The sequence below is a fragment of the Bos taurus genome, chromosome 7 (assembly GCF_002263795.3).
Source record: "Bos taurus isolate L1 Dominette 01449 registration number 42190680 breed Hereford chromosome 7, ARS-UCD2.0, whole genome shotgun sequence".
Lineage (NCBI taxonomy): Eukaryota > Metazoa > Chordata > Mammalia > Artiodactyla > Bovidae > Bos > Bos taurus.
The window spans coordinates 103,465,899-103,478,216 of NC_037334.1; the positions used below are offsets into that span (position 1 = coordinate 103,465,899).

The 12,318-nt window shown below is 36.4% G+C and overlaps 1 pseudogene; it reads right to left on the reverse strand.

Annotated features, from left to right (window-relative positions):
* Window positions 1-8,272: 8,272 nt before the first annotated feature.
* Window positions 8,273-9,023, reverse strand: LOC524356 (small ribosomal subunit protein eS8-like; annotated as a pseudogene).
* Between the last annotated feature and the right edge of the window lie 3,295 nt (window positions 9,024-12,318).

Below are 12,318 nucleotides of genomic sequence, written 5' to 3' on the forward strand. Positions count from 1 at the left end.
CTGAACTGAAATGAAGATTTTCAAATCTGTAATTGAATACTTTATTCTAGACCACTTTCTCCTTTAAAGTATCCTTTCTAATGAGTATTGAAATGTTAAACAGGCTTTTCCTTAATGAAAAAATATGAAAACAATGTTCTCAATGAATATGAGCATATTCAATTTGGCTTCCAGTGTCCAGGCTAGGAAATGGCAGGGGTTAGGCTTGCTGGATGGCAGTAGCAATATCGATACCTAATTCTTTTCAGGGCATTGGTTGTTGAATAGGAAAAGAAAAAGAAATTTTACAAGGGAGATCTTTTTTTATGATTTCAAGCAATTCTAGCACAGCTGGAATTCCAGAATGACAAACAGGATGTGGAATGACTTTGAAGCCACATCTACTTAGTCAAATTAACCATAGAATCACTTAAGGTGCTTTATTCAGTGAATAATTATGGTATAGAGAAAGGGCTATGGTGATAGAGTAATTCAGGTTTTAAAGTATACATATTTTCATTAAGATTTTTAGTTATTAAATGTTCTGGGTTGACAAACCACCTCTCTAATTACTTGAGTAGTTCAGCACGGTTCTTTTCTTTGTTTGTTTTATTGTATGGTCTGCTAGTATAAAGACATGTAAAAGCAGGTTACCATAAATATATTTGGTGGGAGCCAGAGGTGGGGGGAATTATTCTCCCAAACACAAGGGTAAAGCATGAAGCCTGGAGCAGTGAGTTTCCCTAAACTAATTTATCAACTTCCAAGTGTTTTCTCCTGGCTCTACCTGAACAAAGCTCTAACGACATGGCTTGTATAGTACATTTGTTTTTTCGTGCTTTTGTTTATTAGAATGAGACTATCTGTAGCCTTCACCCATTAAATTTTATTTTAATCTTTGTAAGAACTTTATACTTTATTATAATCTTACTTTTGTTTTTATACTTATTTTTATGAATCATTAAGAATCATATAACCTGTGAAATAGACTCCCATGTATTTTTGGCCTGAAGCAGCAGATGATTAAGGAGGATGGCTTAGTATAAAGAACATTAAAATAAGAGTTAGAAAGCTAGTCATTATCCCCAGTTCTTTCAGAGATAGTTTGGGCTTCATGATTTAGGTCTTAAAGATTTAATTTCCCCTTGTATAAAGTGAGGGTTCATGACTAAACCATTTCTAAATCATCAGCATTGACATGTCATAAACCAGTGAGCCCTCCCCTGTCCATACACCAGTCTTGGAGCTCAACTGGGAAACTTTAAGAGTACATTCCATCCCTCCCTTTAAATTCTGGTTATTGGGCAGTGTGGGGAACAGAAGAGGTTCAGGTCCTAATCCCAAAACTTATGAATGGATTTTGTTACAAGGAAAAATGGAGGACTATAGTTAGAACTAAGATTGCTGATCAGTTAACTAATAAAACAGCAGACTTATCCTGAATAGACTGGGAGGCCCCAGTCTAATCTCATGAGCTCTTAAAAGTAGAAGAGAGCAACAAGAGTGGGTCAGAGAGACGATACTAGAAAAAGAGGGAGCAATGCCATGCATGAGAGCTAGTCAAGTAAGGCAGAAACTCTTTAGTTAACCACCACCAACTCATTTATTTGATGAACAAAAGTTGCACATTTCCTCTTATCTTACTGTTTTCATTGTTTATTTATCAGCTGATGTGTTTTAGGTTTCAGAGACCCTAGATTCTTCTACACTTAAAGACTATGCTTTAGCCCTTATGCAAAATTAAGAGGCTAGTGTATATTGACATGTTTTAAATTAAAACAGAATGAACTTCCGTTTTCAATTAAAAGACTGCGTTATAATTTACTGTGATCACACAAGGACATAAATGTAAATGGTGTCACAAGGTATAATGACATGTATTAGCAGATATCAGGGTATACAGAAGGGTGGTTCAGTCTGTTCTCTGGTCAAGAAAAATATTCCCTGAAAGAGCTATAAAATATAATATCTAAAGGATAAGAAATTAATGATGCCAGGAATTTAAAGATTATACAATTTACTGCACAATTATAGTAATATTACATTATTTGCTTTTATCTATTTAAAATAACTTACTCAAATTCTGCCATGTTCAAATACTCTGGCAGGCCCTGAAAATATGAAAATGAGTAAGACACAATCCCTAACATCCCTTCATGATCTAATTGCCACAGAATAGCAGCAATCAAATTTGTGTCTCTTACCCTCACAATTCTACATTTCATTATATGTTCCTTCTCTTGCATGGGGGAAAATTGCAAATACTTATGTCATTATCAAATGATACATTGATTTCCTGCATATTTGATTATTTACAGTTTCCTAGTCTTCTCTGGTGCTCAGAGGGCATGGAACATTTTTGGCAAGGTCTTTCTGCACTATTTTGGCCAGGTCACTCATCACTGGTACTGTAATGCCTGAACAGAAGCAGAGTGCTCTCTTTGCAGCTGGTTTTTTTCAGGTGTGCTCTTGATAGCAATGCTAATGGGCAGATAGTTCACTGCATCTCTAGCTGTTGGCATATGGCATCCGGGAGGACAAGGCAGTCCAGACAGCCCATCAGATTAACCATGTAATAGACCCAGAAGCTGCTCTGAAGCTGTAAAACAAAATTGCTTATGGAGTCTGCCAGCACGCCAGATGCTGCTATTGGAAGAAATATCTTCCAGCGCTGAGCATCTGGGTCTCCTGGTTGCCAGAAAAAAAAGAGAGAGAGAGAGAAATGGAATTGGCAATTCACTATCAATGAGGTTTCTTTTGGAATATAAGAATTTTTATATTTTTTAAAATGTCAAGTGCATTATGTTGCAACAAAGGTTAAAATTGGCTATTTCCCATGCATGCCACTATTAACACACATCTTCCATACAGTCCTTAGGCAGCTGGTTGGTTATTATCTAAATAAATCAGAACAATGAGAATCTTGAGTTTGAATGTGAATTTTCAGTCTGTTTCCAATATGCTTATTTTATTGATATTTTGCATAATAACATTCTTGCCAGCTGAATATAAATTTTATATTTAAACAAGGTAAGAAATAATGTTTCATATTAGCACACACTAGTTTGTTTCCTGACTGCCAATTATATAATTGAATATTATAACTAAGATATAACTCCCAAATGTCAATCAACTGTTTTTCAGTGGAATTGCTTTTCTATGCCAAATAAACAGTGGATTTGACTAATTTAATTTAAAGTCAATTAGATTTAGTTTTTTAAGCCGAAGCACAAGGTGAGTCATTCCTTGTCAGTTATATAATGTTTCTATATTGCCTAAACTTTGGTAAAAATTACCTTATATATTTAATTAAAACAATTAATATATGACATTTAAAAATAAGACAATTGTGTTAAATCATAAACACTCACATGTTTTACTTGGCCTGCATGATCTTTTTTGCACTGCTCAAAATAAGTTTATTGAACATATTTATTGAATATGAGAGATTACCTCAAATTTATAATTTTCTATGTTCCAACATTTGAAGCTTTTATATACAGTGATGCTCCAAACCCATTTATTCTCCAGTTTTGCATAGTGGTTAATTACACAGTCTAACTTTTTCAGAAAGTTAGTAGTTTAAAACATTTTTAAATTCAAACACCTGCTTTTCTCCTAGTAGTACATTTAGTAGCCACTTCCAGTAAACATGAATATATTGCAAGTTTCAGTTGTTAATATGCTATAACTCTGTATTAATGAAATTATGATAGTTTGGGAGTTAAACTGTGCAGAGTTAGATTATAAAGATACCTCAAAGATATTATAGGTTTGGTTCCAGACCATCACAACTAAGCAAGTATTTTAACAAACTGAAGAGTGTGAACGTTTTGATTCCCCAGTTCCAATAAAATTTGTTTACACTATACTGTGGGCCAATAAGTGTGCAATAGGATGTCTAAAAAAAAACAATGTATATACCTTAATTAAAGCTATGCTTTATTGTTAAAAAAAATGCTGTTATCTGAAACTTCAAAAGTTGCAATGTTTTTGCTGGTGGAGGGTCTTGCCACAATGATGATAACTGCTGACTGATCAGGATTGTGGTTGCTAAAGCCTGGGGTGGCTGTGGCAATTTCTTAAAATAAGACAATAGTGAAATTTGCTACATTGATCGACTCTTCCTTTCAGGAAAATTTTCTCTGTCGCCTGTAATGCTGTTTGATAACATTTTACCCACAGTAGAATTTCTTTGAAAATTGGAGTCAAGCCTCTCAAACTCTGCCACTGGCTTATCAACTAAGTTTATGTAATATTCTCAGTCCTTTGTTATTTTAACAATCTTCACAGCATCTTCACCAGGAGTAGGTTCCGTTTCAAGGAATCACTTTCCTTGCTCAGCTGTCAGAAGCCACTTCTCATCTATTCAAGTTTTATCAGGAGATTGCAGCAATTCAGTCACATCTTCAAGCTCCACTTCTAATTCCAGTTCTTATGCTGTTTTCACCATATCTGTAGGTGAAGTCTCAAATGACTCAAATCTTTCATGAGGGTTGAAATCAACTTCTTCTAAACTCCTATTAAGGTTGATACTTTAACCTCATCCCAAGACTCATAAATGTTCTTAATGGCATCTAGAATGGTGAATACTTTCTAGAAGGTTTTCAGTTTACTTTTTTCCAGATCCATTAGTGAAGTAACCATGTACGGCAGCTTAAAGAATAAGACTTGAATGTTGAAATTATCCTTTGATCCCCAGGCTACAAAATGGGTGTAGGATGAGGAGACATGAAAACAATATGAATCTCACTGAACAGATCCAACAGTGCTCTTAAAGGCGGGCAAACATGTATCGATGAGCAGTAATATTTTGAAAGGAATCTTCTTACTGAGAAGAATCAATTAGTATCAACACTGGGGTTAAAATATTTACTAAGCCATATGATAAATAGACATGCTGTCATCCGGACTTTGCTGTTTTCTTTATTGAGCGTAGGCAGGGTCAGTCAGTCAGTCAGTCAGTTTAGTCGCTCAGTCGTGTCCGACTCTTTGTGACCCCATGAACCACAGCACGCCAGGCCTCCCTGATCATCACCAACTCCTGGAGTTTACTCAAACTCATGTCCAAATCAGTGATGCCATCCAACCATCTCATCCTCTGTCGTCCCCTGTCCTCCTGCCTTCAATCTTTCCCAGCATCAGGGTCTTTTTCAGTGAGTCAGCTCTTCTCATCAGGTGGCCAAAGTACTGGAATTTCAGCTTCAGCATCAGTCCTTCTAATGAATATTCAGGAAGAGTCTATATAGGCAGGGTCGATATAGTATAATCTTTAAAGATCCCAGGATTTTCAAAATGATAAATGAGCATCGGCTTCAACTTTAAGTCACCAGTTTCACTAGCCCCTAACAGGAAAGTTAGGCTGTCCTCTGAAGTTTTGAAGCAAGGCATTGACTTCTCTTCTCTAGCTATGAAAGTGCTAGATAGCAGCTTCTTCCAAGAGAGTGCTCTATTTTATACATTGAAAATCTCTTGTTTAGTGTAGCCACCATTATTCATTATCTTAACTAGATCTTCTGGATAACTTGTTGCAAATTCTACATTAGTACTTGCTGCTTCAACTTGCACTTTGATGTTAGGTGCAAGTTTGAAGTTAGGGCCTTGTTCTGGATTAAGCTTTGACTTAAAGGAATGTTGTGGCTGGATTGATCTATCCGGACCACAGAAACTTGATGTCAGCAACAGGGCTGCTTCACTTTCTTAGTATTCATGTGTTCACCGGAGTAGCACTTTTCATTTCTTTCAAGAACTTTTCCTTTGCATTCGTAACTTGACACAAGAGGTCTAGTTTTCTGCCTTTCTAGGCTTTTGACATATCTTCCTTGCTAAACTTAATCATTTCTAACTTTTGATTTAGAGTTAGAGACTTGATGCTCTTCCTTTCACTTGATCACTTACAAGCTATTGTAGGGTTCTTAACTCACCTAAGTTAAATAGTGTTGTGTCTCAAGGAAGAAGAAAGCCTGAGGAGAAGTATCTCTTGGGAAGGTAGTACAATAGGGAGAAATGCTGAGAGTTCATAACGTTGCACACAGTGTATTCTATATTGTTTCATTTAAAAAAACATATTTATATAGCATTAATATAATAATTATAAAAATATAGACATAATAATTATAATCTATAATAATTATAGATCAAGGTTTTACACATTGGATTTCAGAAATGCCAGCTTCATTCATTTGTCTGTTTACTTATTGACTAACCTTTCTTGTATTCCTTCCATGTGAGGAGCACTGTGCTAGAAATGCATATATATGGCCTGTGGTATCATGAAGTCTGGATGAGACAGTAATGAGTATATGCACATTCCCCCAAAATAGTGCAAAAGAACCGCAGAAGAAGGCATGGAAACCTGAAGGCACAAAGGGAAAGTGATGAATACTGGTTAAAGGAATTAAGAAAATCTCTCCAGAAGACTAGAATTGTGAAATAAAACTATAGATAATGAAAATTATGCCAGGTGGTTAGAGGGCATATTCAAACAGGGAGAGAAATCATCCAAGTGACTGTACGGGGAAAAGTGAAAGTGAAAGTGAAGTTGCTCAGTCATGTCTGACTCTTTGCGACCCCGTGAACTGTAGCCTACCAGGCTCCTCTGTCCATGGGATTTTCCAGGCAAGAGTACTGGAGTGGATTGCCATTTCCTTCTCCAGGGGATCCTCCCAACCCAGGGATCGAGCCCAGGTCTCCCGCATTGTAGACAGACGCTTTACCGTCTGAGCCACCAGGGAAGTGAATAAGGGGAAAAGAACACCAAAAAGCATTCAGGATTTGAGTGATGAGACTAGTAATGAGGCCTAGGGATCAATCTGGAGAGTTCAGAAGGGCTGATTACAAAGACCCTCCTAGACCATGCCCCTGAGTTATCCCTCTATATCCTCCTAGAGAAAATGGACTTCCACTTGACATTTTAGAACAAAGAGAAACAATCAAACATGCCTGCTTAGAAGGATTACTATCTTGACAATTGGAAAACAGATTAGATTAGATTAAATAGATAAGCTAGATAAGAAGGCAGATAGCAAGGCTATCATCTGGGAAGATATTTTAATAGTCTTTATTTCAATAGCACTATAGGTATGTGCCTGTTTATATGTATATGTTTGTGTCCATTTTATAAGTTAATTTTATAAATAAAAATATAATTCTTTAATTTATGTAAATATTTAACTTTTTGTTAATATTACATATAAGGATAATATTTATGTTGTTTTATATAGCATGTGTTTTATATATATAATATTATATATAATATTGTATTCCAGATAAAAAGAATGAGATACACTTCTCTGTATTGGTACAAGGAAAACATAAAGTTATAGTACTGAATATTATATATATATATATATATATAATTTTATTAAATATATAAAACAAAGATCAAATGAGCATCAAGTTTTGAATTTTTTAATATAAAATTATTTATTTTAATTGGAGGTTAATTACTTTACAATATTGTATTGGTTTTGCCATACAGCAACATGACATACACACCAAGTTTTGAATTTTGAAGTGATCTTGCTTGACTCGTCCAAGGCATCACATCATAAAAAAGACTATGATAAAAAAGATGTTTACAAAAAGAAGAAAAGAATAAAAATAGCTTGAACAAGTAATACGATAAAAAAAAGGGGGGGAACCCACAGATTTCTTAAAAATGAATGCAAAAGTAGATTAATATCTGGCAAGTGTAAGTACATTTGAAAACTGATATAGAGGCAAACGTGTATTATTAGAAATTTACCTAGTACCTAACCTGACTACTTGGCTAATTTTCTTTCTTTCAGATGTAGTAAAGCATATCCCTAACTCTTAATTTTTTATTTTCATTTTGCTTTGATTATGCTCATGACTTAATGACTTGTTCCATGATGTGTTCTTTCTTCTTTTAAAGATGGTTGTGCTAAAACCTGCTGTCATTTACTTAGAATCCTTTGAATCCTTAGAATCCTTTCAGGGAGCCACTGTTGTAAGAATTATAGGGATACATGTTATTATTTCCATCTTTCACATGAAAACTTAGAGAACTCAAGAGATGAGCCAAAAGTCATAGTCTACTGGGGCAACCAAGCCAGAGTTTACGCCAATATCAATCTGATTCTAGACCAGTGTTCTTTTCACTACACAGTGTTAAGTGGTTTAAATCAAATTGAATTAGGTGTGCGATCATAAATTTTCATGGCAGAAGTTGGTCTGTTAACTGCATCCATATTCACTAAAGAAAAGCTTGGTGTGGCTGTTTAAATTGTTAGATTTTAGGTTTGGGGTTGAAAGCTCTTCTGACATAAATTTAATCTGCTAGATTAGAGTAATAGATCTGATATATAGAGGTGAAGTGATTAATGTAATTTTTCTTGGCTGTAGCAAGACTTTTTTTTTTAGAACGGTAAATGGCTTTATTGCATGAGCTAAGACAGGAGGAAGAGGGTTTCTTGGCCTTTCGGGCCTTGATCTTCCTCAGACAGAACTCCAGCTCCTTCTCCTTTAATACACGGCCCTCTGCTGGGCCACGCCGGCCTGGTCTTGGAGCGATGCAGGCAAGAAGCTTGCCCGGCTGAAACCGCTCCTCTGGAAGACTGCTAATTGTGGCGTTCTTTTTCCTTTCATGATATTTCTTCTGCATTTTCTTTGATCGTTTCTTGTTGAAAATCTCTTCCTCCTTGGGAGGCAGCCTGGCCCCCTCCTAGGCCCCGAGAGGCAGCGCAGGGCGGGGCTCACACCGCTGTCCCTACGGCGTGCTGTCCATGAGCACAAAGCACTTCTTCCCCATGGTCTTGGTAGGGACCAGCCCATCGCTGGATGCGCTACAGACAACATCCGTGATCCTTGTCCGGTGTGTCCAGCACTGGGAGCCCAGGAGAAGTTCCCCACGTCCAGCCTCAAAGCCGGGTACTTGCTGCCTCCTGCACATGGACTGTGTATATGCGGCGGGGCCAGTGTTTGTGTTGGCAGCGGGGAGTGCCTGTTCATATTTTTTGGTACGGCTTTCTCTTGCCTCTGGGTTTCCGAGGCTTGTGCCGTTTGTCCTGAGAGATGCCCATTGCTCGGCGCTGGCTGGAAAGAGCGTGGCTGTAGCAAGACTTTTATACCACATTCCTTGTATATCAATAAGTTTATTAGTAGACTACTTGAATCACCGAACTTATTATCCAAAAAGCCCTATTAACTAGTATCTTCATTAAGAAGAGTGAATGAGAACGCTATTGGCTGGATGCAAAAACAAAGAAAAAACTTTGTGACAGCAGGAAATAGATAAGCTTTTAAGGAAGCTTCAAATGACAATTAGAATTGTTTTTAACGTTATAGTTAATTTACAATGTTGTGTTCGTTTCAGGTGTACAGCGAAGTGGTTCATGCATATACGTGTGTTGCTCCATCTTTTTTCAGATTCCTTTCCCATAGGTTATTGCAAAATACTGAGTAGACGTCCTCATCCTATCCAGTAGGTCCTTGTGGATTATCTATTTTATACATAGTAGTGTGAATTTGTTAATTTCAAGCTCCTTACCCAGCTTTCCCCTTTGGCAGCCGTAGGTTTGTTTGCAAAGTCTATGGGTCAGTTTCTGTTTTGAAAGTTGCTTCGTTTGTGTCTTTTTTTTAATTTATAGATTCCAAATACAAATGATATCATGTGATATTTATCTTTCTCTGATTTTTTATGTAGTATGATAATCTCTAGGTCTGCCCATGTTGCTGCAAATGGCATTCTTTCTTTCTTTTTTATGGCTGAGTAATATTCTATTGTGTATATGTACCACATCTTCTTTATCCATTTCTCTGTCATTGGACAAGTAGGCCTCTTCTATGTCTTGGCTATTGTAAATAGTGCTGCAGTGAATATCAGGGTGCATGTACATTTTCCAATATGCATTTCTCTGGATATATGTTCATGAGTGGGATTGCTGGGTCATATGGCCATTTTATTTTTAGTTTTTTAAGGGACTTTCATACTGTTCTCCACAGTGGCTGTATCAATTTACATACCTACCAACAGGGTAAGAGGGTTCCCTTTCCTCTACTCTCCAGCATTTATTGTTTATAGACTTTATGATGATGGCTATTCCGACTGGGTGTGAGGTGATACCTCATTTTAGTTTTGATTTGCATTTCTCTAATAATTAGTGATGTTGAGCATCTTTTCGTGTGCTAAAGTACAAGTTTTGAATAAAAGCTTTAAAATGCATGAAGCATTAGAAGTACATCAAGCTGTGTTATTTATTTGAACATATGTATAAATATTTGTGAGTCAATATATATGCATGTATGCTTACAAATATATTAGCATTTTCAACATTTTGCTATAACTTTCATATTTTAAAGAGTTATAAAATGTGTGTTGTGATAGACAAAGTTGTGGTTCCTCAAAGATGTGTGGCCAGAATCTATGACTAATTAACCTTTTGGCAAAAAAAAAGACTTTGCAGATGTGATTACACTGGTGATTTTGAGATGAAAAGATTATCCTGGATTACACATCTGGGTCCAATACAGTCACAATGGTGCAGATAAGAGAAAAGACAAGAAAGTAGAGTCAGAAGGTAGAAACGAAAAGGAGACAGAGGAGAGAGAGTTAAATTGCTGCCTTGTTGGCTGTGACGATGGAGGAAGGTGCCATGAGCCAAGGATAGAGTCAGGTAGACTCTGGAAGCGGGAAACGTCCCCTGTCGAGACTCCAGAAGAAATGCAGCCCTGCTTGTGACACCGTGTGTTGAGGACTTCCGAGCTCCAGAACTGCGAGATACTGAATGTGTGCTGTCCCGAGTCATTAGGCTTTGTTGACTCGTCATGGCAGCAGTGGGAATCTGGAGCACATATCTGTCATGCACACACAGTGCCCATGAGTAAGCACTTGGTGAAAGCAAGAAGGGGAAGGAAGATAGGAAGGAGGGGCAGGAGGGACGAGCAACAGGACAGAAAAAACAGGTTACTAGTGAATTGATATAATCTGAGAGTTTTTTAAAAAGACATTTACAAATTATTTTTTTTTAAGTTAAAACTATTTATTAGCAAATTCTAACCTAGGGAATTGGATGGGGGTGGGGGAAGCTTCTTATATCATAGATGACACCTAGCTATACTCAATAAAAAAATAAAAACCCTATTATCAAATGTAAAAGTAAATCCTATATAGAAAAGGGACATTTTTCTTAAAAGCCATAGATACTTAAAAGCAAAATAACAATGGCTTCAGCTAGCAAATAGGGCAAGTGTGTTAGTCGCTCAGTCATGTCCAACTCTTTCTGACCCCATGACTGCAGCCCACCAGGCTCCTCTGTCCATGACATTTTCCAGGCAAGGATACTGGAGTGGGTTGCCATTTCCTTATCCAGCAAATAGGATAGATTTATTTAAATTACTACTTAAAGAGAATATTTCGATTAAAGAAAGCAAATGTACCATAAATACATATAAAATATTCATATTTATAATAAAACATAATTTTTTGCAGTAAATGTATATATAATACTCAAAATTGTTCAAAGCTAGATTACATTTATTTGAATGAAGGGTGGGGTATAAATGACTTCTTAAAGGTCTTCACCTGTCGATAAGAGAAGATCAAGAGAACTCTTCCCAAAGGGGTGTGTGTGTGTGTGCGTGTGTGTGTAGTTGGATTAAAGGGAATATGGGAGATCAAAATGCATAAGGAAGGTTCTGGAGCAGAGAGGAATAGCCTATGTTTCTATTAACACATTAAAAAATTAGATAGCTTCCCTTTAAGTATATCCATTTAAGTTGGAACTACTTACTTTCTGAAAAGAGCAACATAATTAAATAGTCATCTTCTAAACTGGAAGGGAAGAGGATTTTATTTCAATACATTTATACCAAGGAAAGCTGCTACATACTATGATTTCAGCCTTCAAAACTCGTTCCTATTCATTATCACTTACCCAAATACATCACACTAACAGTTTCATTGGTACCTTAAACACAAGAAATTAGACACACTTATCGACTGAGCACATCTGACAGTTGTAGTTAACTGATACATTGATTAATTAGTATATTACTATCTTAAATGAACACTATGATATGAGACTTACATTATTTTTCCAGAAGTTGATTTTGAAAGTAAAGGTTAGAGAAGAAAGCATAAATATACCAAGTTCCTGAAAGGATGGTTCAGGAGGAAAAAAAGCCTTCCAAAGTTTAATGGAAGGCACTGACATTTGAGGGTATGAAACAGAACAAATACAAACTGCAAACTACTTTTCATCCCAGAAAGATCAAGGTCAATAAGGTAAATGATAGAAATATCTCAGGATTTGAAAGGTATGCATTCTGTTATTTCATCTTGGAATCTGAAGGCACCTCCTGAAAGAGATTGCTTTA